At 38.2% G+C, this 24,504-nt stretch overlaps 1 protein-coding gene across 1 annotated transcript in view; it reads left to right on the forward strand.

The window, feature by feature from the left end:
* Nipbl (NIPBL cohesin loading factor) overlaps positions 1-24,504 on the forward strand; it is a 163,759-nt gene that overhangs the window by 49,598 nt on the left and 89,657 nt on the right. The window lies entirely within an intron of this gene.

A 24,504-nucleotide genomic window follows, 5' to 3' on the forward strand; every position in this document is an offset into this window, starting at 1 on the left:
GCTATTGGTTTGAAGTTTTGTTATGTATTTGCCTGGCTTTGCTGGCTTCATGAAATTTAGTATTGCCTTATATTTTCTGAAAGTGATATTTAAAAATTACTGTTGTTATTTGTTTTATAACCTTCATTGGTGAAACTTATTTGCTATTCAGATCTATTATCCATTGGGCCTATTAGATTTTCTGTCTTGTTGAGTCATATTATGTAATTTGTCATTTTGAGAATTCTTTATAAATTTTCTTATTTGTTTAAAGTATTCTTTTAATTTCAAAAGGTCAGTCTTCATTTCTGCTTTTTATAATTCATGTCTCCTTTTGTTTCCTTGGTCATTCTGTAGAAGGAACTGTCAGGTTTTAGGGGCTGTTTTAAAATCACCCACTTTTAAAATTCACTATTTCTGTTCTGTTTTCCATGTATTTTTTTCTTCTTCTCACTTTAGACTTAATTTGCTCTTTTACTAGCTTCTTAAAGTTTGGAAGCTTAGAAGGATTTGTGACTAACAGGTTGATGGTGAGGATGTAGCTTATTATAAGGAATGCATAATCTGTATAGGTATTTAAAGCCATGACTTTCCCTGTGAACATTGCCTTAGCGTCTCATGAAGTTTGATGTGTTGTGATTTTACTCAGTGCAAAATATTTAAATTCCATTGTAATTTCTTCTTTGGTGGGTTTTCCTAGATTTCTTTTTTTTTTAACGGATTTTGATTTTATTCTTTTATTGTCACACTCAGTTATAAATGTATTGATCTTTAGTCTGTGGCTTAACATGTGGAATGTATTATGGTGTGCTTTTGTTCTCTTTAAAGGAACGTTATTCTGAATTTTCAGAATTCTTTTTCATCATTTAGGTTTATCCTTTTTTGTTGTTGTTGTTCCTGTTTTGGTAGTTTTATTTTTAATCTATTTTAATCTACTTATAAATGCTTCCTGATATGTTGATTCTTTTATTATCATAAAATATCCCTCTTTGTCTTTAGTTTAAATTCTTTATCTTGCAGGCCATTTTGTATTCTATCAGCATAGCCACTCCTGCTTTCATATTGTTACTATGTGTATGGAATAAATTCTTTTACTTTCAGCTTTCTTGTGTCTTTTGTAGAAGTATGTAAATGTCTTGCTGCTTCAAATCTGCTTTTTGAGTGCTTATTCTCTTCCTGTTTGGTGCGATTATTGATACTTTCTGATTATACTTTTTCCATTTTTTTCTTTACTGTCATCTTTTATATTAAATATTCTTTTAGGTGCCAAGTTTCTATGTGGATTTTAAAATCTACTTTATAGAGTTTATTTAGACCCCCTATCCTAACTTATTACAAATGCTTTCATAGTCAAGTTTATTCCTTTATAACACTGGGAAAAATAATTCCTTTACCTCAAATGAGAGCTAAGTTTTAAAAGACTTTTTTCTAAATAATCACAGGTTTTATTTATGCCTTGATAATTGTGACTGTTTTGTGTTATTGAATTTGTGGTGTTGTCAGGTCTAGGTTCTGCCTTTGTAGTTAGTTATTCACACTGATAATCCAGTGACGTTTCCATCTGCCCAAGTGTAGTACCATAACCTTTACTAACTTCTGTTGTATTTGTTTTAGAGTTACTTATAAATTCCCAGTTAACCCATGATACCAGAAGTAATAGTGGATATTTTTCCTAAGTAGTTCATAAATGTGTTGCTCTTACTTTTATTTATTTTTTTATTGTCATTAGAAGCCAGATTGAACCTGACCTCGTCATCCTTCTACCTTAGCCCCCAAGTGTTGGGATTAGGAGGTTAAAACTTATTTACACATTGTCTGCTGTTTTAATTAATATAATAGATTTGGTTTTGTTCTCTTGTTTTTGTTCTCTTCTGGGTCTTTGATTTTGAAATAAAAATTTGACCCTAGGCTAGAGAGAATGCTAGAACACTTTCCTAACACACATGAGTTCCTTGATTTTATTTAAAAACAAAACAAAACACTTTTGTCTTGACCCTATTTACTGCTGTGTGGACTGTCAGCTGGGCATTACAGTTGTCTAATTTACTTAGTCTCCACTCCCACTAACTTACTCCATACAGTTTTGTTCTTGGAGCCTGTCATTTTCAAACTGGGGCTTTTCATAGCCACCTCGACTGTCTTCCATCCTGTCACTTCTACCCATCAGGTCTCAGTTTTCATAGCCACCTAGACCATCTTCCTTCCATCCTGTCACTTCTACCCATCAGGTCTCAGTTTTCATAGCCACCTAGACCATCTTCCTTCCATCCTGTCACTTCTATCCATCAGGTCTCAGCTTTGGCTCTTCCTGTTTCCTAAGACACAACATTGTGTTAGAGTTACTGTATCAGCAGCCCTGCCGGTACAAAGCTGTCTGGGTAAGCTTTCTTTTCTTTTCTAGGTAATTTTCTTTTCATTTATTTGTCCTTAAAATAGATCCTAGCTGAATGTCTTCCATTAGATAAAGGCTCTATCCTATACCCAAGATGATCTCCTCTGGATATATATCCTTCCTTATAATAAATTCACACTTACATATTTCCAGTAGAGTTTTTTTTTTTAAAGAAGGAAAGGAGTCTATTTCATCTTACTGAACTCAGAAAATTTACAATTATTGTTTTCAAAGTTCTTAGAAGTAATTTTTTCTTTGTGTAGAAATAATATATAGCTAAGTTCATTTGTTGCTATTTGTGTTTGGTTATAGGGTTTACTTCTTCTCTATTAATGTTACCTTTTGAGTATATCTAGCATGTATAGTTAAAAGAGTCAGAATTATACTAAGAAGCTACACTCTGGGTCTCATTGACCTGTTTTTCTTAGTAGTTTCAAGGGTTTTGTTTTGTTTTGTTTTGTTTTTTAATCAAGCAGTTGCCCATCTATATTCTTAATTCGCCTTCATTAGAGAAGTGACATTCTGTATATACTTTGTAATATGTTGCTTTTTTACTTATTATATCCTAGAAATTATTCCATATTGGTAGAGGTCCTTTCAGGTATAGGGGTGTGTGTGTGTGTGTGTGTGTGTGTGTGTGTGTGTGTGTGTGTGTGTGTGTGTGTTTAACTGTTTTATAATATTTCAGAGTGCACATTTCAGATTCTTATGCACTAGGCTATGTGGATATGATACCATACACCTGTAATCCTGACATTCTAGAGAATGAGGCATGCAGATCACAGGTTCAAGCCAGCCTCAGCTACACAAGGCTATCTCAAAGTCAAAGAAGGAAGGAAAGGAAGAACGACAAAATGCTGCCCAGATGTGCTTGAATGCATAGTCCTTTGTCTGGTCCTCCTGTAGCAATGATTACAGGCACGATCCACTGTGCCTAGCTTAAACACATATAATTTTATTATATATTGCTACATTCAGCTCCATTTTGCTTTCTAACCAAAAGTGATAGTGCCTGTTTTGCCACAGTCTTCAACAAGAGCTGTTTGTCACTAATGTGGTGGGCAAGATTTAAAACCTAGCTGTCTCAATGTAGTTTTAGTTTGTATGCCTGATACTAAATGTGAGATTGTCTTTTTTATTATAAAAGCTGTTTCAGTTGCTTTCTTTTTAATCTGAGTGATAAACTGCTTTTACTGGTCTTGATAGTTTTATATTTGGGTAGTAGTTTGTTTGAATTTATTTGTTTTACACATTTAACATTAGGATGAAACTTACTTGTTGAGCTATTGTGAACAGTAAATGAAAGGAAAATAATCTAAGTAACTAGCAAGGTACATGGTTCCCAGTAGATAAGATTCTTTCTCCCCATGTAGACCTCAGAATATGGGCTATGTATAGGTAGTCTTTAGCTAAGCAGCCTGATAAATTTGTTCATCTGTAATATTTCTTTCTGCAAAGATCAATTCGCAGGGTATTGAACAATATGACATTATGAAATATTGCCTAGCTTTTTGCTTTCAGATCTTCAAAATTGTATATGTTACATACAACATTTATCTGTAGTTAGTAGTTTTACAAATCTACTCATTCATTATCATCATGCAATATCAATCTTATTTTGCAGGGTACTACTGTATTTTGCCCAAGGCATCTATATAGAACTGGAATAGTTAATTAGGTGGTTAGCTTTTTTCTTTTTCCTTTCTATTTTGTTTTGTTGTTTTGCTATGGCTTTATGTAGATGAGGCTGACTTAACTCACCGTATAGCCAAGGGTGATCTTGAAATGCTAGGCTTACAAACCTGGCTATCTATCTATCTATCTATCTATCTATCTATCTATCTATCTATCTCTATATATATTTTATTCCCCTCCTTGCCCACCCCCAGAGGGTTCTACATCCCATACCTCCTCCCTGCGCCTCCCCCCAACCCTTTCTCAAGGATCTCCCCCCACTCCCCAGACCCTCAGACCTCTAAACTTCCTGGAGCCTCCAGTCTCTTGAGGATTAGGTACATCTTCTCTGATTGAACCCAGTTCCAGGAGTCCTCTGCTGTATATGTGTTGGGGGCCTCATCTCAGCTGGTGTATGCTGCCTGGTTGGTGATCCAGTGTCTAAGAGATCCCTGGGGTCCAGGTTGAGACTGCTGGTCTTCCTACAGGATTGCCCTCCTCCTCAGCTTCCTTCAGCTTTTCTGTAATTCAGCCAGAGGGGTCAGCAGCTTCTGTCCATTGGTTGGGTGCACATATCTGCATCTGACTCTTTCAGCTGCTTGTTGTGTCTTTTGGAGGGCAGTCATGGTAGGTCCCTTTTTGTGAATGTTCCATAGCCTCAGTCTTGGGACCTCTCCTTGAGCTAGAACCCACTTTGGGCCTGTCACTGGACCTTTTTTTTTTTTTTTTTTTTTAAGATTTATTTATTTATTTTATATACAGCATTCTGCCTGCATATGTGACTGCAGGCCAGAAGAGGGCACCAGATCTCATTACAGATGATTGTGAGTCACCATGTAGTTGCTGGGAATTGAACTCATGACCTCTGGAAGAGCAGTCAGTGCGCTTAACCGCTGAGCCATCTCTCCAGCCCATCACTGGACCTTCTTTTCCTCAGGCTCTTCTCCATTTCCATCCCTGCATTTCTTTCAGACAGGAAGAATTTTGGGTTAGAGCTTGGTAGCAACCCCATTCTTCACTTGATGCCCTGTCTTTCTGCTGGAGGTGGTTTCAATAAGTTCCTTCACCCCGCTGTAGGGCCTTTTATCTAGGGTTCCCCCTTGGAGTCCTGAGAGTCTCTCACTTCCCAGGTCTCTGATATACTCTAGAGTGTCTTCCCAACCTCCCAAGGTTGCCTGTTTCTATTCTTTCTGCTGGCCCTCAGGGCTTCAGTCCTTTTCCCCACGTAATAACCCAGATCATGTCCCCCTCCCCTCCCACTGCCATCTCCTTTCCCTCCCCTGTCTTTCCCTCCTTTGTGATTGCTTTCTTCTCCCTCCCTGCCCACAGTTTGTAGCTTTCCTCATCTTCCATAGTGTGGCCACAGAGTGGGTTCTAACTCTGGGCTATTCTTTTTATTATTATAAAATCCTTTGTGGCTTCCTTAGCTTTCACTCACAATTGGACTACATTAATATAACACATAGATTTTCTGCAATGTTCCCTGTCCATTTTTATTTTAACCTATATGTGGTTCTGTCTATCTGGGTCTTAAGCCTGCTAAGCAATTTTTGCATCTGTTTGCCTTTCTACTTGTTTTTCCTGCTTCTCTATCAAACTATAAAATACTGTTACAAATGACATTTCACCAGAATTTTTTTCTTCTCTTTCCCAATAGTATGGTCCATGCATCAACTGCATTGGTATTATTTGAGGAAATTTTTAGAAATATGTTTTGGGATGTTACATGAGACCTCCTGAGTAAGAAATTTTAGTGCTAAGGCCCAGCAATCTATGGAACTTAGTGACTTTCAGATTTTAGCATGTATCAAAATCCCATGAGGACTAATGAAAGTATGCACTGGCTCTTGCTCCAGGAGGCTTTGGGCACTCAGCATCCAGACTCTATAAATTGCATGAATAGTTCTAGTTCCTTGTTCCTACCAGTAACCTGGTCCTTCGCATGTTACCATCTAGGTGCATTTCTCCTACCTCAAAAAAAGCCGGAACTGTTTTTCTTCCCCTTGGTTTTCAGTGTGGCCACAGGTCTTTTACTACTGAAGTGAGTGGGTATGGCATGACTGAAAGCTTGAAAAACATTTGCAGGGTTGGGCATGTTCATTTGTCCTATGCTATTTCTAGGGGACCAACATGTCTAGCCTGCCTGTGGTTCCAGGTTGGAGAATGTTGTTCTAAACTGGTACATACAAAAATATTTAGAGAAGTGGAGTTTCGTGTCTCAGGTTCACTTTCAAATTGCTCAGTAGATACATAAACATGTGTATGCTTCTGGGCATACAGACAAAGAGGAGAGATTGTGAGCATTAAAATAGATGAGACAAAATGTAAACAATTGGTAATTCTTAATAAAGATCGTGGTAGTGTTTCACATGTTTAAATTCATATCAAAATTATCTCCTCAACCTGAAATATGTTAAAACACTTTTTAAACTAGAAATGTTCTACCTGCTAGTTATACTATACTGCAAAGTTCTAAATCTGCCAGTCTAAACTTTTGATTTTGCTCAGTATAAAAAGCATGTAGAAACAGTCTATAGTTTTTGATAGTGCAGTTTAAGGGCTTTTGATTTTTATGGTGGTATAAAAGCAATATGCTTTCAACAGAAACCATAGTTTGATTTCTGAATTTTGATCTCTTACCAAACTAGTGATATGTAGGTACTATGTATGATACTCTGTGCTAAGGCAGGCAGTGTGATCCTCGGGTCTCAGCGGTGACACAACAGACACTGTGATGTATTTGTGTGTGTGTGTGTGTGTGTGTGTGTGTGTCTGTTGCTAAAACAAAGTTAAAAGATTCAATAGGAGAATTAGGTGTTATATTAATGCAGATTTTGAAACTGTGTACAATTTCAGTTTAGAGCTTGTTGGATTTAGCCAGCTATACATATATGCTCTATTTTGGGTTCAACCATTGGTGTGTGTGTGTGTGTGTGTGTGTGTGTGTGTGTGTGTGTGTGTGTGTGTGTGTGTGTAAAACAACAATTAAAAGAATAAGGCCATAAATGCCATGAATTTGAAAGAGAGCAAGAAGGAGATATATTATGTAGGATGGTTTGGAGATAGACAGGGAAGAGGAAATGTGTATCTATATATTACTGTATTTATGTATATATTATACGTATATGTATTTATATATTACTATACATGTTTTGTGTTTTTTTATGATTTTAACTGAACATAAGATCTGTTCAGGAATGGTTCCTGTATGGCTTTTCAACCATCCTTGTGCTATGTTTTATTCTCTCTGTTGCCATCTCCCCCATCTTCCCAAATTTTTTCCCATTTCAGTCTTTGTTTCATTGCATGTGTGTGATTTTTGTGGTTTTTTTTTTTTTAACTTGTATTTCCCCCATAGGTTATTCTGGATTGTATACTTGGGTCTATGAATATTCATAGTAGGGTGGGTCCATAAATAAGAAAGGAGCTTCAGCTAAAATGATGTGGTGAATAGTCCCACTTTAATTCTCTTGCACTGAGAATTCTTTTTGGGAGCAGAGATCCACAACAAAATCCTCTGTTTGGGACAGGTCATCATTTGAGCATATATTGTGGACAAGGAACTACAACCCAATCCTTCATTCCACAGAGGGAGTTGGCAGAAATAATGGAACCTGTTTTTTGGAAGCAGGAGAGGGAGGAGGGAGGGAGGGGGGGAGGAACAGAGACAGACAGAGAGACGGGAAGAGACCTGAAGAGGGAGTGGTTACAACTATGTGGGGGGGCATAGTATTGATCTGTCATTTTTTTAGCTTTGGGGGCTTTCCCAGGATTCTCCACCAAGAAATTTTCAGAATCTTACCTAAGTGAATAATTGTTTCACTGGGAATGAAACATTTCCAGATCGATTAGAACATCCTTGAATTTCTTTAGAGCAGGGAGAGAGAGATTTGTATGTTTTCCAGCTGTTTTCTTACCTTAGCCATTCTTAATGAATAAAGATAAGATGAAATTTGGGTGTCCCATGGAAAAGTAGTTTTAATTTGCATTTCAGTGTGAATACTAGGACTCAAATAGCTTTTGAAGAAAAATTCTTAACACTTTTAATTGAGTATTTTTATTAGAGTAAGTTATTTTGTTTCAACCCCCAAACAGTCTACACACACACACACACACACACCACTTTTTAATTTGGTTGCTGTGTTTTTGTTTTGCTGTTTTTTGGTTTTGGTTTTGTTGGTTTGGCTTGGTGACACAGGGTCTCACTATGAAGGTCTAGCTGTTCAGGAACTCTTAAAGATTCCTCTGCCTCCTGTATGCATGTATGCTTACTTACTTTTCAGTTGATTCTTTTTGAGTATTGTTTTTTATGGTTCTGAATACCACATTAATCCTCTGTTGAAGGGCAGATGCTATTATGAATAAGCTGGAACAAAATTCTCTTTTTTTGGGTATATATCCTGCAGTTAGCTGATCCTCAGGCAGTTCAATGTCCTTCCTCCTTATGGAGGAGTTCCCCTTTTCCACATCCTCGACAGCATTTGCTGTCACCTGAGTTTTGGTTCTTCAGGGTTGTTTTGATTTACTTTATAAGGTGAACCAGTTTGTCCATCATATTCTCTGTTTAGCCTTGAACCCCATTTTTTAATAATTTTGTCTCCCTTGTCAACTTCTTCAGTTCTTGTATATTTTGATTCTTTCTCTCCCATGGACACTTGATTACTTCTTCCAAGTATTATGAGAGCCAGTTCTCGAGCTACCAATGTCTTCTAGCAGTCTTAGTGTTTCAGCTTTCACATTGAATTCTTTGATTATGTATAGTTGATTTTTGTGTAGGTCAAAGATAGACATCTAATTTCATTTTTTTTTTAACTGTGGGCCTTCAGTTTCCCCATAGGTGCTGAAATTTCTTTCACACTCGAAAAATTAACAAAAAGAAGGCAACTTGTAAGTTAATTGTCCAGAATTAAATATGCTTAATATAATCTGATAGTGGTAAAGAGAAGTTAAATTACTGCACTGAGTCCAGATAATTTAATATTACAGTTTAAATGGAAAGGGCTTTATTCAGTTTGTTTTTCTCTTTCTGTGTAATAGCTAATTATGTTAAAATGTAGTTTGAAAGCTAGGTGGTGAATAGTCCCGTACTGGGAGGCTCAGGCAGGAAAGACATGGGATTCTACTTCAAAACACCATAAAAGAAATGTTTTAAAACATAATTGAGAATTGCTTTTTGCATCCCTTTTTTTCTGTACTTATAAATTTTGCTTAGATTTCTTCCACAACAAAAATCCTCTGTTGATGTGACAAGGTTTCTTTTCTTGATCATTTCACCAATAAAAACATTAATCCTCTATCATATATTGTGGACTAAGGAAATTACTACAACCCAGAACAGTTAAATCCTTCATTCATTCACACACACACAGCACACACACACAACACACACACACACACAGGAGAAATAACTGGTTAGGCAGTTGAAGTGTGCAGAAATCAGAGTCTGAGTTACCATGAGGAGCTGAGAAGAAGGTATATCCTTTGCTTTAGGATAGACGTGGTGATTTTTTATTTGTTTTTAAACTGCAGATCTGTCCATTGATGAAGGAGATCTCTATTATTGTGTGAGGGTAATGTGTTTTGAGCTTTGAGGGTAGGAAGATGCATAGATAAAGAGAGATTTTTCCTTTGATGAATAGAAGTGAATCCTTAAGAGAAAAAACACAGTCCATTTGCTTGGAAAGTTGTTGTTTTGGGAGATAGGAAGAATTACTCGGAGAAGAGAGGGGTCAGGTATGTTGATTGTTGGGACAAACTATGTGGGCTTGAGGCTTGCTTGTTCATTGAGTTAACAATGTCATTTTGATAACTGACTGTTGTGAGGCATTTGGAGAAGTGATGTGAGTGAATATATAAATGTTCAAGAAAAGTCGAGGTGCAGATAGACAGCCGAAGAACTCTGGGAAAATAAATAGAACTACTAAGTAATAACTAGGGCACCAGTTTCTATTTTGTTTCACTGGGAATAAGGAACATTTAACACCAGATAGGTATGTCTTGCCGATTAGAATGATTCAGTAGTAAGAAAAATTGAGATTTCTCTTCCAAAGCTTGAGCTCTTTGTCTCTTCTTTTGCTTGAATGGCTTCTATTTATCTTTAGAGCAGGAGAGAGATTATGTTGCATGTAATATATGATTTTTAGCTCTTGTGTACTTGTTTGTTTATGTTTTCCTAGTGTTTTTTAAAAGTTTTTTTTCCAGGATCAAATATTTTTGAGACTAGATCTTTTTTGGTGTGTTTGAAATTCTGTGTTTGGTGGAGAATTGGGGTCCGATGATATGTAGTCTTGGTTTTGTTGCCTTCATGCATGTCCATCAGATTATCTCTAGTGTTACTTTTGTTCTGCTATTTCTGACAGTGGCTAGACTGTCTTTATGCCTGTGTTTCAGGAGTGCTGTAGACCTGTTTTCCTGTTTTCTTCAGCCAATGGGGACAGAGGAGTTTTTCTTCTCTACAGGTCCCAGCTGTTCCTGTGAGTCTGTGTCTTGAGAACTAGCAGAAAATTACCTGTGGTCCCCAGGCTCAAAGTTTTCGCTGGGTGTTGCCTATGAGCTGTGCCTCCAGCAGCCAGGAAGAGTCTTCCGGGGGAGGTTTGGTGCACCAGGGTTCCAGATAGCTTTGTTTTCCCTCTGGGGTCAGTACTGTGTGCAAGTCTCTTCATGGGTCCGCCTCTGAATCCTCCACGGATTTGGGGTGCAGAGAACTGTTTATCCGGTCGGTCCCTTCAGTTGCGTGGCTTCAGACGCAGTGGACCTGCTGCTCCTGGGCCCTCCCCTACGGGTACCCAGAGGCGGTATACAGTATCCTCCTGGGCCAGGGATGTGGCAGGGGTGGGCAGCGTTGGTGGTCCCCTCCGCTTGCCTCAGGAGAGCCCGGCTTCGACCAGGCGGCGAGAACTCCTCCAGGGGGGGCCTGGGAGCAGAGAGCTGCTGAAGGCAGGATCCTCCGCTGGTCCGGGACTCTGGCCAAACGTCTTTTCACTAAGCCATTTCTTCAGCCTTTGATATTATCTCTTTAACTAAAATTTACTAAAATATCAGAATCTCATCCCATTTGTTGTCACAGTGAGATGTATTAATTAATAACTTGCACACAGATCTGTGCCACATTAACATCAAAACTCAAAGTAGCCACAGTTTCTTGTAAAGGTTTATAGGTCAAAGGTAGGCATGACAGTGTTCCCTTAAGCTAGTCTGACAAGATACTGCGAATCTGTCTCCAAAATATGGGGGACAGGGTGGGGGAGCAAGGAGTAGGGAAGGGGAAGAGAGAAGGGATCCTTCTCTTTCTTTTCTTTTATTGGATATTTTATTTATTTACATTTCAAATGTTATCCTTTTGCCCAATTTCCCCTCTGGAAACCCCCTATCCCAACCCCTCACCCTGCCATTCCCCTGTACTGAGCCTTCACAGGACCACAGGCCTCTCCTCCCATTGATCCACGACAAGGCCATTCTCTGCTACATATGCTGCTGAAGCCATGGGTCCCTCCATGTGTATTCTTTGGTTGGTGGTTTAGTCTCTGGGAGCTCTGAGGGGTCTGGTTGGTTGATATTATTGTTCTTCCTGAGGAGTTGCAAACCCCTTCAGCTCAAGAAGGGGGATTTTAAGACAGTTAGATGCTCCCACAAGGCTAAGACTGTTTGTAATTTAATATAACACAAAAGTTACTGTATATCCAAGTTTTTCTTAATTTTGCATGCATCAAAACAAAGGCTTTGCTGTGTGAGTGCTTAAACAAAACATTACACACTTCATCATTTCTTGCTTTCTAATGATGTTGAGTCATCCGTTTGGAAAAAATTGGCCAACTTTCCTCACAGTAGTTTATTAAGTCTGAGTTTTTTACTTTCCCACTTACAATAGTTGAAAGTGTGCCCTCTTGTGGAGTTCTTAGATTGCAGATTAAATTTCATATTGTTCAAGCGTGTTTTGCTTCAAATCCGAGAGCTAACTCTTTACTGTTACACTATTAAAACCAAAACTTAATCCAGAGCGTATATTTCTTTTGCAATATTAAAAAGACAAATTATTTTTATGTTGGGGGAAGATAGCCTAGCAAACCAAACCATAGTAGCACTTTGACATTTCTTCTTTGAAATCTTTTTAATTTAATTTACTTACTTATTTTGAGACAGGGTCTCTTATAGCCCTGTGTAGCAGAGGGCTTCCTTGAACTCCCAGGTCTCCTGCTTGTCTCCCAAGTGTTTGAATTACTAGCATGTGCTTACTACACCCTATTTATCAGGTGCTAGGAATGGAACCGTGGGCTTCATGTGTGCTCATCACCCATTCCACCAACTGAGCTGTACCCCAAAACTCCATGCTATGAATTTTAAAGTTATTCTGGGATTTAGGACTAGTTTTTCTTGATGCAGTTTGTATGTTTAAATATTGAGATGGTTAGACTTTGTCTAACTACTTGGTTCTAACTATATTCGGCTGTAAATATTTAATGTCAATTCAGATGAAATAATTGGGGATAGGAAATATTGCAAGCAAATATCAAGGCAAATGTTTATTGTTTTGTTCCTTAGCGAGCACAACTTTGTTTTATAAACTGCTTTTGGAAAACTGAAAACCCCAACCTGATTTGCGTAGCGATAACTTTTCCCGATATAATAAGTTCAGTAACGTAAGTGTACCTTTCTATGTTGCGCGTGTTCATTTCACTATACATATTAACATAAGGCTGCATGATTTAGGCATGTATACATAAACATTCTTCTGTACTGTGTTGGCTGCAGGGGCTACTAAAAGTGAAGAAGCAGATGTCCCAACATAGCTTTCTGCCATTTTACACTTTTCTTACTGAATGGTGATAATTTGGAACTCTTAGAGAAGTAGAAATGTTTAAAAGCAAGTAGGTTTTCACAGGAGGTGCTGGTTGATAACTTTGATTTTGAGCTAGAATTTGAGAAAGATTTGTTCATCCATGATGGATAAAATGTGAAGCACTCTACTCTTTAGCAGTGGATAGAGAAATGGAGTCGGAATGGAGTCTGACTTACGTGAAATGATTAAGTAGTGCAATGTACATTTACTTACCTAACCTGTAGCTTTTCAAGATTTATACCCCACATATTTTCCAAATGGATTGGAGGCCATTTATAAAATTAAATGTAATATTAACTAAAGTAATCAAATAATATGAGCCTGTATGTGTGTGTCTGTGTGTGTCCTGCCCACGCAGATGTGTGTGAAGACCAGTGGTTGATATGGAGAAGTCTTCTTCAAAACTTCCTACTTTTTGAAGCAGGATCTCTTAGTGACCTTTGAGCTTGTCAGTTAGACTTTGCTTGGCTGCCCCACTTGGCTCTTCCCTCCAGGATCTACTCATCTATGCCTAACCCAGTGCTAGGCTTACAAGCAGTCTAAGTTTACTCATTCAGCCCACTCCCTAGCCCTAAAATATGCGAGTTTTGGACCTTTCCTACACCTACCCAAAAAGTTTGCATTAACAAAGAAGAAAACCATTAGTTACTTAAATAGACCATATTTATGAAATTTGGATCAAAGATGAAAACAATTAGGGGTTGGGGATTTAGCTTAAGGCCCTGGATTCGGTCCCCAGCTCCGGGAAAAAAGAAAGAAAGAAAGAAAACAATCATACAATCACATAGAAGTGAAGAATTTGAAGTACAGCATCAAACATTTGTATTCTGTTCTTTGGTTAGACTCTAGTCCTGTAGTGCATCCTTGTTTTCTTGCATTATAGCCTTTCTTATGCCCAGGAATATAAAATTGGCTTAGAAATACCTGAATTCAGGCTAATTGTGGTAACAGAGGCCTGTAATCCTAGTACTTGGTAGGCTGAAGCAGAAAGATTATTGAGTTCAAGGCCAGCCTCAGCTACATAAGGAGATCCTATCTTCAAAATACATAAATAGGTAGGTAGGTAGGTAGGTAGGTAGGTCGATCGATAGATATCTTAAGCATGAAAGAAAAGGAACACTCAAACTCTGTTTAACTACCCATATAGCTATAACTATTCAGGTCTAAGACTTAAGTTTTAATCTGGAGAATAAAAATAATTGTTATAATAACCGTCTTATGTTATAATTAGGAAAGATACATATATGTGCCTGGCAGGTAGGAAGTATTTAAAAAACAAACTTCTACTGCAGTGTTACCTTCCTCTTGCAGGTTTAGCGGCCTTTATCCAAACTGCTTGGTGTCAAAGCTGTTGTGGATTTCAATGTTTAAGTGTGGTGTTTCTTTGTTTTGTTTTAGTTTGGGAATATTTGTATATGCATAGTAAGGTATTTTGAGGATAAACCCCAAGTCTGATCATAAAAACTCATTATGTTTCCTTATACCATATGCACACAGCCTGAAGGTAATTTAAGCAGTATTTTTTTTTTTGCCTGTGCTTTACTGATTAGTCCGTGTGTCTGTGTATGCCATGCATATGTGCCATGGCACATGTGCGGAGGTCAGAGGAAGCTCATACAGTCAGTTCTGCTTTTCTACCATTACACAGGATCAAACTCAGGTTGCTGTAATTAATTATCAGTGTCACATGGTGTCAGCGATGGAATTTCCCCTTGTAGGATCATGTCAGTGCTGAAAAGCTCCAGTTTTTGAAACATTCTGTATTTTTTTATCCTGTGTTATGAATAGATCACTTCCTGAACTAATCCTCAGTCTTATGGGGGTGAGTGAGTTACTTATTTTTGAGGTGCTGGCACTGATTGTACTAAGGCTTTGGGCAGGCTAGTCAATAACACTACCATTGAGCTAGCATAACTATAATTCTCACTAACTTTGTCCAAATTCTTAATCACCAGCTTAGTACTTTAGAAATCCAGTTAAATGTTACATTGACATTTTAATCTAGATTATTTAAGTCCAAAACTGTGCCATTACATACTAACACTGTAGCTTCCTCACAGAACCTCTTATTTTCATTCTCTCATGCTCTTCCTTTTTTATTACTATGTTTCTCCTAAGTGAAATCTTGAGTTGTTTATAGCAAGGATATGGGCAGGAGAGAATCATCATTGTATCATATACTCCTGGAGACTTTCCTTTCTCATCATATGATTGGTCACCATGTTTATGAATGCACCTTTCTAGGATTCTTTAAAATGTCCCTTTTGTATGCATAGAATAGTGCTTGTGACATAAAATTGGTATCAGATACTTCATCATGAAGGACCAAATAGTCCAGAAATGTTTATAGTGCTGGAGTCCATGAACAACTCAGGGAATACTTGGTTAGGTTTGTATGAACTATTGGTCAAATCTAACCTATTTTATTCCTATTTTATTAATCATCCCATTCATTTAAATCTCAAATGAGATCTCATTTCCCGGTTACCCCTCCTCAAACCCCCCATCCCACATTTGCCCTCTGCTCCCTCTCCTTTGTCTCTATGAGAGTACTCCCCTACCCACCCACCCTCTCTAGCCTTCACCACTCCAGCATCCCCCGACCTGGGGCATCAAACTCCACATGATCAATCCCCTACCCCATTGATGTCAGACAAAGCCATCCTCTGCTACTGATGTATCTGGAGCCATGGATCCCTCCCTGTACACTCCTTGGTTGGTGGTCTGGTCCCTGGGAGCACTGGGTGGTCCGGCCAGACAATGTTGTTCTTCCTATGGAGTTGCAACCCCCAACCCCCAACCTACTTCTCCAGTCCTTCCAACAGTTCCCCAACGGGGTCCCTGAGCTCAGTCTGATGGTGGTTGGCTCCAAGCATCCACATCTGCACAGGTTTTCTGGCTGAACCTTCCAAGAAACAACCACACCAGGTTCCTGTCAATAAGCGCCTCTTGGAAACAGCAACAGTGTTTGGTGTCTGCAGAGAGGACAGATTCCCCAGGTGGGGCGGTCCCTGGTTGGCTCTTCCTTCAGTCTCTGCCCCATTGTTCGTCCCTGTTCTTCCTGTGAACAGGAACATTTCTGGGTTGAAAACTTTGAGATGGATGGGTAGCCCCATCCCTGGACCAGGGACCATGCCTATCTACTGGAGGTGATCTCTACAGGATCTTTCTCTGCTCTGTGCATTTTGGCTAAAATCATCCTCCCCATTGGGTCCTGGGAGCCTCTCGTTTCCCTGAAGTCTGGTACCCTCCAGTGGCTGTCCCCAGCTCCTCATCCCCAACTGCTACATGTTTTTATTCAAATTCATGACCCTCTGTACCTCTTCCCTATCCCTTCGAGATATTGCTCCCCTTGTTTCTTTCCTTCTCTTCTCTCCCAAGTCCTGCCCACCCCCGCCTTCTGCAATCATCCTGTTTCCACCTCAATTCAGGACTGAAGCATCCACACCCTGGTCTTCCTTTTAAGTTCCATGTGGTCTGTGGGTTCTGTCATGGGCATTGTAAGCTTTTGGGCAAATATCGACTTATCAGCAATGCATACCATGTATGGCTTTTCTTTTTTTCTTTCTTTTTCTTTTTTCTTGTTTGTTTGTTTGTTTTTGGTCTGGGTTACCTCAGTCAGGATATTTTCTAGTTCATCCATTTGCCTATGAATTTCATGAAGTCATTGTTTTTATTTGTGTTCAAGGTTCTTCCCCACTTTCTTCTCTATTATTAGATTCAGTGTATCTGGTTTTATATGGAGGTCCTTAATCCACTTGGACTTGAGCTTTATACATGGTGATAAGAACGAATCAATGTGAATTCTTCTACATGCTGACCTCCAGTTGAACCAGCACCATTTGTTGATAATGATGTCTTTTTTTCCACTAGGTGGTTTTAGCTTTTTGTCAAAGATCAAATGACCATAGGTGTGTGGATTCATTTCTGGATCTTTAATTCTATTCCATTGATCTATCTGCCTGTCTCTGTACCAATACCTTGCAGTTTTTATCACAAATGCTCTGTAATACAACTTGAGGTCAGGGATGGTGATTTCCCCAGATGTTCTTTTATTATTGAGAATAGTTATTACTATCCTGGGATTTTTGTTAATCCAAATGAATTTGCAAATTGCTCTTTCTAACTCTATGAAGAATTGAGTTGGAATTTTGATGGGGATTGCATTGAATCTATAGCTTGCTTTCAGCAAGATGGCCATTTTTATTACATTAATCCTGCCAATCCATGGGCATGGGAGTTCTTTTCCATCTTCTGAGATCTATTTCTTTCTTCAGGGACTTGAAGTTCTTCTCATACAGATCTTTTACTTGATTGGTTAGAGTCAAACCAAGATATTTTATATTATTTGTGACTATTGTAATAGAAGGGTGTTGTTTTCCATATTTCTTTCTTAGCTCATTTATACCTTGAGTAGAGGAAGGCTACTGATTTGTTAGAGTTCATTTTATATCCAGCCACTTTGCTGAAGTTGTTTATCAATTGTAGGAGTTGTCTGGTAGAATTTTTGGGATATGTATATATATATATTCATATTTGGGAATATATATATTCATATCATCTGCAAATAGGGATATCTTAACTTTCTCCTTCCCAATTTGTATCCTTTTGATCTCCTTTTGCTGTCTGATTGCTCTGGCTAGAATGTTAAGTACTATATTGAATAGATAAGAGAGAGTGGACAGCCTTGTCCAGTCCCTGATTTTAGTAGGATTCCTTCAAGTTTCTAGCCATTTAGTTTGATATTTGCTGTATATTGCTTTTACTACATTTAGGTATGGGGCTTGAATTCTTGATCTTTCTAAGACTTTTTTACCATAAAGGGATGTTGAATTTTGTCAAATGCTTTCTCAGCATCTAATGAGATGATCATGTGGGCTTTTTCTTTGAGTTTGTTTATATAGTGGATTATGTTGATGGATTTCCATATATTGAACCATCCCTGCCTTCCTAGGATAAAGTCTACTTGATCATGGTGAATGAACATTTTGATGTGTCCTTGGATTCTGTTTTTGAGAGTTTTATTAAGCATTTTTGCATCAATATTCCTAAGATAATTTGTTCTGAAGTTCTCTTTCTTTGTTAGATCTTTTTTATAGTTTAGGTATCAGTGTAACTGTGACTTCATAGAAATAATTGGGTAGTGTTCCTTCTGTTTCTATTTTGTGGAATAGTTTGAGAAGTATTGGTATTAGGTCTTCTTTGAAAGTTTGATAGAATTCTGCACTAAAACCATCTGGCCCTGGGCTCTTTTTAGTTGAGAGACTTCTAACGACTGCTTTTAGGTCTTTACGGAATATGAGACTGTTTAGATGGTTTATTTGATCCTGATTTAACTTTGGTACTTGATATCTGCCTCAAGAATTATCCAGTTCAGCCAGATTTTCTAGTTTTGTTGAGTATAGGCTTTTGTAGTAGGATCTGATAATTTTTTGAATTTTCTCAATTTCTGTTGTTATGTCTCCCTTTTCATTTGGATACTGTCTCTGTACCCTCTAGTTAGTTTGGCTAAGGGTTTATCTATCTTGTTTGTTTCTTTCTTTCTTTCTTTCTTTGTTTTCAAAGAACCAGCTCCTAGTTTTGTTGATTATTTGTATAGTTCTCTTTGTTTCTCCTTGGTTGATTTCAGCCCTGAGTTTGATTATTTCCTGCCATCTCCTCCTCCTGGGTGTATTTGCTTCTTTTTGTTCTAGAGCTTTCAGGTGTGCTGTCAAACTTCTACTGCATGCTATCTCCAGGTTCTTTATGGAGGCACTCAGAGCTATGAGTTTTCCTCTTAGCACTGCTTTCATTGTGTGCCATAAGTTTGGATATATTGTGCCTTCATTTTTATTAATTTCTAAAACGTCTTTAATTTCTTTATTTCTTCCTTGACCAAGTTATCATTGAGTGGGTAATTGTTCAGCTTCCATGTGTATGTGGGCTTTCTTTTGTATTTGTTGTTATTGAAAACTAGCCTTAGTTCATGGTGGTCTGATACATGGAAATAATTCAGTGTTCTTGTATATGTTGAAGTTTGTTTTGTGTCCTATTATCTGGTCGATTTTTAAGAAGGTACCATGAGGTGCTGAGAAGAAAGTATATTCTTTTGTTTTAAGGTGAAATGTTCTGTAGATATCTGTTAAGTTCATTTGGTTCATAATTTCTTTTAATTCACTGTGTCTCTTTTTAGTTTCTGTTTCCATGATCTGTTCATTGATGAGAGTAGTGTGTTGAAATCTCCTATTATTGTGTGAGATTTGATGTGTGCCTTGAGCTTTAGTAACATTTCTTTCACAAATGTGTGTGCCCTTGTATATGAGGGGTGTGTGTGTGTGTGTGTGTATTTCAGATTTTTCCTTTGATGAGTATGGGACCATTTGCTTGGAATTTTTTTTTCAGCCTTTTACTTTTAGGTAGTGTCTGTCTTTGTCACTGAGGTATGTTTCCTATATGCAGCAAATTACTGGATTGTGTTTATGTATCTAGTCTGTTACCCTATGCCTTTTTATTGGGGGTTTATGTATTTCCTCTTTAAGGGCTTCTACTTGTTTACCTGTGTTGTCTTGTATTTCTTATGTCCTTAAAGTTCTCTATCATCATCATGAGATGAGAATTTAGATCTGAATCTTGGTTTACAGGTGTGTGTGGGTATCCAGGGCTGGCTATGGCAGGAGAACTTGATTCTGATGTCGCCAAGTGGTATTGGTTTCTGTTATGTTTTTGTGTTTGCCTCTCACCATCTGGTTATGTCTGGTGTTAACTGGGCTCTCTGTCTCTAACTGGAGCTTGTTGTTCCTCCTATGAGCCTGTCATCTTGGATGTGTCAAAACCCCTGGGTGGTTGAACTGCAACTGGGGGGTGTGCTGAGTGGGTGGGGATTCAGAGCAGATGCTGTTCCACACAGATGCAAACCAGAAGGAGCACAGGTCTCTGGCTGGGAGGGATATCTTGGTTGGGGGGCATCCCATTTGGGCCAGGTGTTGGGGCAGGGTTTGGGGTCTCGCCTGTGATCCCCAATGTGTCAAAACACCTGGAGAGTCGAGCTGCGACTCCGGTGTGTGCCTGAATGGGTGGGGATCCAGAGCAGAGGCTCTACCCCTACACATGCAAACAGGAAGGAGTGTGGGTCTCTGGTTGGGCCTCAAATCTAATTAATTGTCCATTCAACAATATTAGAAAAAGAATGCACCGTGTGTGTGTGTGTGTGTGTGTGTGTGTGTGTGTGTGTGTGTTTAAATATGATAGTCTGAGATAGCATAATAAGCAAAGTGCAGAAAAATATATAGTAAATAGCAATTCACTTTTATTGAAACTTAGTACATGCCAAGGACAAACAACAGTATTTTACGTCTTTATATGTATTAATTCATCTCATTTCTCATAACAAAATTAAAATAATGGCTATATTTTACAGAGGTAAGCAATCGAGACACAGAAATATTAAATAATGCGTCTGTGGTTGCCCTGCAGAAGGATTTAAATAGCCCAGTTTTTTCCTTCTTTGGCTATATGTTGTGACAATGTTAATTATACATTTTAGTTATGCAAAATGTTCGTGTGTTTGATAGCTTGGATGGCTCCTGCTGTATGACCTCAGGCAAATTCTTGTTCTTCTCTGTATATCAGGTTAGTCATCAAAGGTTACATGAAGATACACTAAAGTAAGCAATTTTGTAAGACAGTAGCTGTTTAATAAACATCAGTTATCTTTTCTGCCCAATTTTCACTACAGAAATGTTTACAGTGTTGTGTGGATATATGTGTACATATGTTAAGGCATGTATATAATTAGTTCTTCAGGATCTATTCTTATGTGCAGCAGCATGCATACGAGCATCAGTGTGTACGCATAGAGAAGACAGCCTCTGGTCTCCCTCCTTTCTTTCATGTAAGTCAGGCTGCCCTCAAGCTCACTGACATCTACCTGCCTCTGCTTTTGCCTTCTGAATGCTGGGATGGTGTTCCACCTCACTGAGACCAACTTTTTCTTTTTTCTTTTGTTTTAAACGTAGATTTTTCTTGTTGCCCCTGTAGGCTATGGTCACTGGCCGGTCGGTTCCAGGAATCCACCTATGTCCACCTCCTCAGCACTGGAATATAAGTGCACTCTACCACACCAGGCTTTAAGAAATTGTGGTGGGGCGGGGTGGGATATGGGCAGGTGCTGTAGAGTTAGAGTAACAAGTGGTTGTGAGCCACCCAGTATGAGTGCTTGGAACCCATCTCAGGTCTTATGGAAGAACAGCAAATGTTCTTAACAATTGGATGTGTTTCTAGCTCCTGTACAAGATTTTTTTTTCTTTTGTTTCATTTTTTACACAAGTGCTCCGGTTAAATTCAGGTCCTCATGCTTGCAGCACATATACTAGGTAATATCTTCCCATAATTAAGCAATCTTTTAATTAAACTACAAGCCATTCTTAAGATTTATTATTTCTTAGTATATTTTGTTGATTTATTTATTAGTATCATAATGTTTTTCCTATTTTGTATTAGCATTATTTCTAGTAGCATGTAAGTAGCTTTAGATGGACAGGCCTAAGAACTATAGTAGATTTGTAAGATTATGTGCCAACACATGTTCCTTCTCCTCCCCCTCCTCCTTTTTTCAAGATAGAGTCTCATGTAGGAGAAGCTGACCTCATGGTCACAATGAGCAGTCAGTAGTCTTAACCTAGGAGTACTGTATCTTCATAGACTTATCACTTTCTAACAGAAAGTGACACTTCCACAAATTACTTTTGTAAAATTTGGGTCTATAGTTAAAATTCTAAGTCTATTTCCACTAAATCCTTGTCTACATCCTCTTGGATTCCTGTGAAATTAACATAGCTGAGTGATGCAGCGTACTTTTGACTGAGACCATTTGTTGACGATGTAGTTGAAGCCTGCTGCCTACTGTTGTGTCTGTCCTTTTTTTGTATTCCATTTGAACTGGTGTTAGAGTATGGAAATGCATGCATACCTCTAAGAAAAAGTACAGTCTTGTGGTTAGTTTTATTATATTTCCAATGTATATGTGGTCATTTTTAGGCTAAAATCCTTAGCTTGACGTTGGATCTGTTGTATGTTACTTAGCAAAATAGAATTAAGTCAAGTACTCCCCCAGTAGAACCCTCTCCTTACTGTTTGTAAGTTCCCATCTGATTTAAGTCTGCTTAAATATGGCAATTTATGTGTACAACAATGCACTATAAATGAGTAATAAAGTATTTTTGTGGTATTCTGTAATTACTTTGCATTCGATGATTTCTTTCCAGTAATTACTAAGGGTACATTATAATTTTCCTATTGGCATAAAGTTGAAACAAGCACATTGCTCTTTAGTGACCTGTACAGGGCTTTAGTTTGTGCTCTGCATTTTAAAGTGTTTGCTATTGATGCTAAATGTGTAGTGTTACTAAAATCTCTTTAGTGACTCTTAGACTATCAAATTGATTAACAAGGGAAGTCCACACTGGAGCAGCAGGGCTAAAGTGCAGGCAGTAGTCATTTTATCTTTTCTTTATTGTATTCTGGGCTATTTCTTCTAGTAGGTTTCTACCCACAAATTTTTGTTAGTTGACAATCAAGGAAAGGTGTGTGTGTGTGTGTGTGTGTGTTGTTACTTAGCTGCCCACTAATGTGTGTGTGTGTGTGTGTGTGTGTGTGTGTGTGTGTGTGTGTGTGTGTGTGTAAATTATTGAAGAAGATAAGGAAAGATTGCAAGACAGGATAGCTGTTGCCTTTAGAAAGAGTTGGATGGTCCTATGGATGTTTACTCTGGAACTGACAAGACATACATCTATATTTTATGTAACTTGTCTGCCTATGTTTTTAATTTAAAACCTGGGGAAAGATTCTTAGTACTACATATCTACTTACAAAAATATTTTTGGTGGGAGTGTCAGAGTGTGCCCATGTCAGAATGACATGGACTCAGATCTCTCCTCCTACTGTGTGAGTCCAGGGACTTCATTGGAACTCAGATTCTCCTCAGTGATGGAGGCTTGATTGAGGTCCAGGCTTCAGTTCCCAGCACTGAAAAAACAAACGAACGAACAAACAAAAAAACCCAAAACAATATTAATAATAAAATATACTAAAGACAAAACAACGTAGGTTTCTTGTTCGGCATTGCAATTGATGTAGCATATACAAAGCAATTTAATAAAAGCGTGTTTTAACTAATGCACAGATTATTGAAATGTTATGTTATCTTCCATACAAACATATTACTGATGCCATAAATTGAAACAGATAAAATCTGGGGACATTGAAAGGGTGAAATGTTCAGTTTTTCAGGTTATCTTTTATGTACATGTACATACTTTTTTTAGAGAAAGGGGATGAATTTTATTATAAATACTAAATATTTGAATCAATTAAGTTATTTGAAAAGCAATAAAAATCGGGACATAGCTCAGCAGTAAGAGCGTTTGCTGTTCTTTCAGAGGACTCGGGTTTAGCTCCTAGGACTCACATGGTGGCTCACAACCATTTGTAGTTCAGGTTCTGATTCAACACCCTCTTCTGACCGACCTCTGCGAGCAGACATTCCGTGGTAAACATACATACACACACATTCATACAAAAGAAGTGAGAGAGAACACTAATGTATGCTTTTCCCTATTTATGTTGTTCATACTGATTATATGATTGATTTTTTTTTTTATTAGTAACATGCAGTCAGTTAGAAAGACTTAGGGATGAAAATTAAGTAATCTTGTAAGAATGATAGGAAACATGCTACACATGACTTGGTACCTGACTGTAATTCAAGAACCTGAGAGTATAGGCAGAAGAATCACAAATTTGAGGCTATCTGGGAGTGAGACCATGCTTTAAGAAACTGGGGGAGATGGACAGGTGAGATGGCTCAGTAAGGAAAAGCACCAACCCCCAGCCTCACGATGGAAGGAAGAGCCTACTTTACTTCTGCAGAGTATATTCTGATCTGCACACATCAGTCATAACAGGCATACAACAATACATGTGGACACTAAGTGAACAAATAGTAAAAAAGTACAAATGGCGGGAGGGACACATCAAGTGTGTCACAAAGGAATATATAGTAATGTATCAAGGAAATATTGGGCAATAAATGTCATAAATTCAGTTATCCTAAGGTAAAATGGCTGTGGAGTGAAAGTGTTGTTGAATTGTAGGATTTAGAATAAAGTCGAATAAAAGTCTCACAGAGCAGATCACAAGGATCCAGAAGAATCTGATGAGAGAGTCTTGGCAGGGCGGTAAAGTCTATTTAAGAGAGCGGAAAGGGACCTAGACAAGAAATCGAAGCCAGATTATTAGGTAGAGGTTTTATTGTATTTAGAGTTAGGAAAGAGTGCCCTGCTCTGGCAGATACCTACCAGAAGGTAAGAACCAGATTCTGGAGCCAGGTTATGGCATTCCAATTACAGCTCCAGCCGTGGTTTAAACTCACGGTAATCTCTCGTTAGTAAAATGTAGGGAAGAGTAGTGCTCTGCTGTACCTGGGCTGTTGTGAGGCCTGGACTTTAATGTCTACAAATCATTTTGCATTGTTTAATGTCTGGCACGTGCTATTTGTAAGTGACTGGTTAGACACATTGAACAAACAGAAGCTACAGTTTTTGTTGCTAAATGATCAAGCATCCTCTGCTACTCATATGTTTGACAT

Source organism: Rattus rattus, chromosome 3, assembly GCF_011064425.1.
Source record: "Rattus rattus isolate New Zealand chromosome 3, Rrattus_CSIRO_v1, whole genome shotgun sequence".
NCBI classification, from domain to species: Eukaryota; Metazoa; Chordata; class Mammalia; order Rodentia; family Muridae; genus Rattus; species Rattus rattus.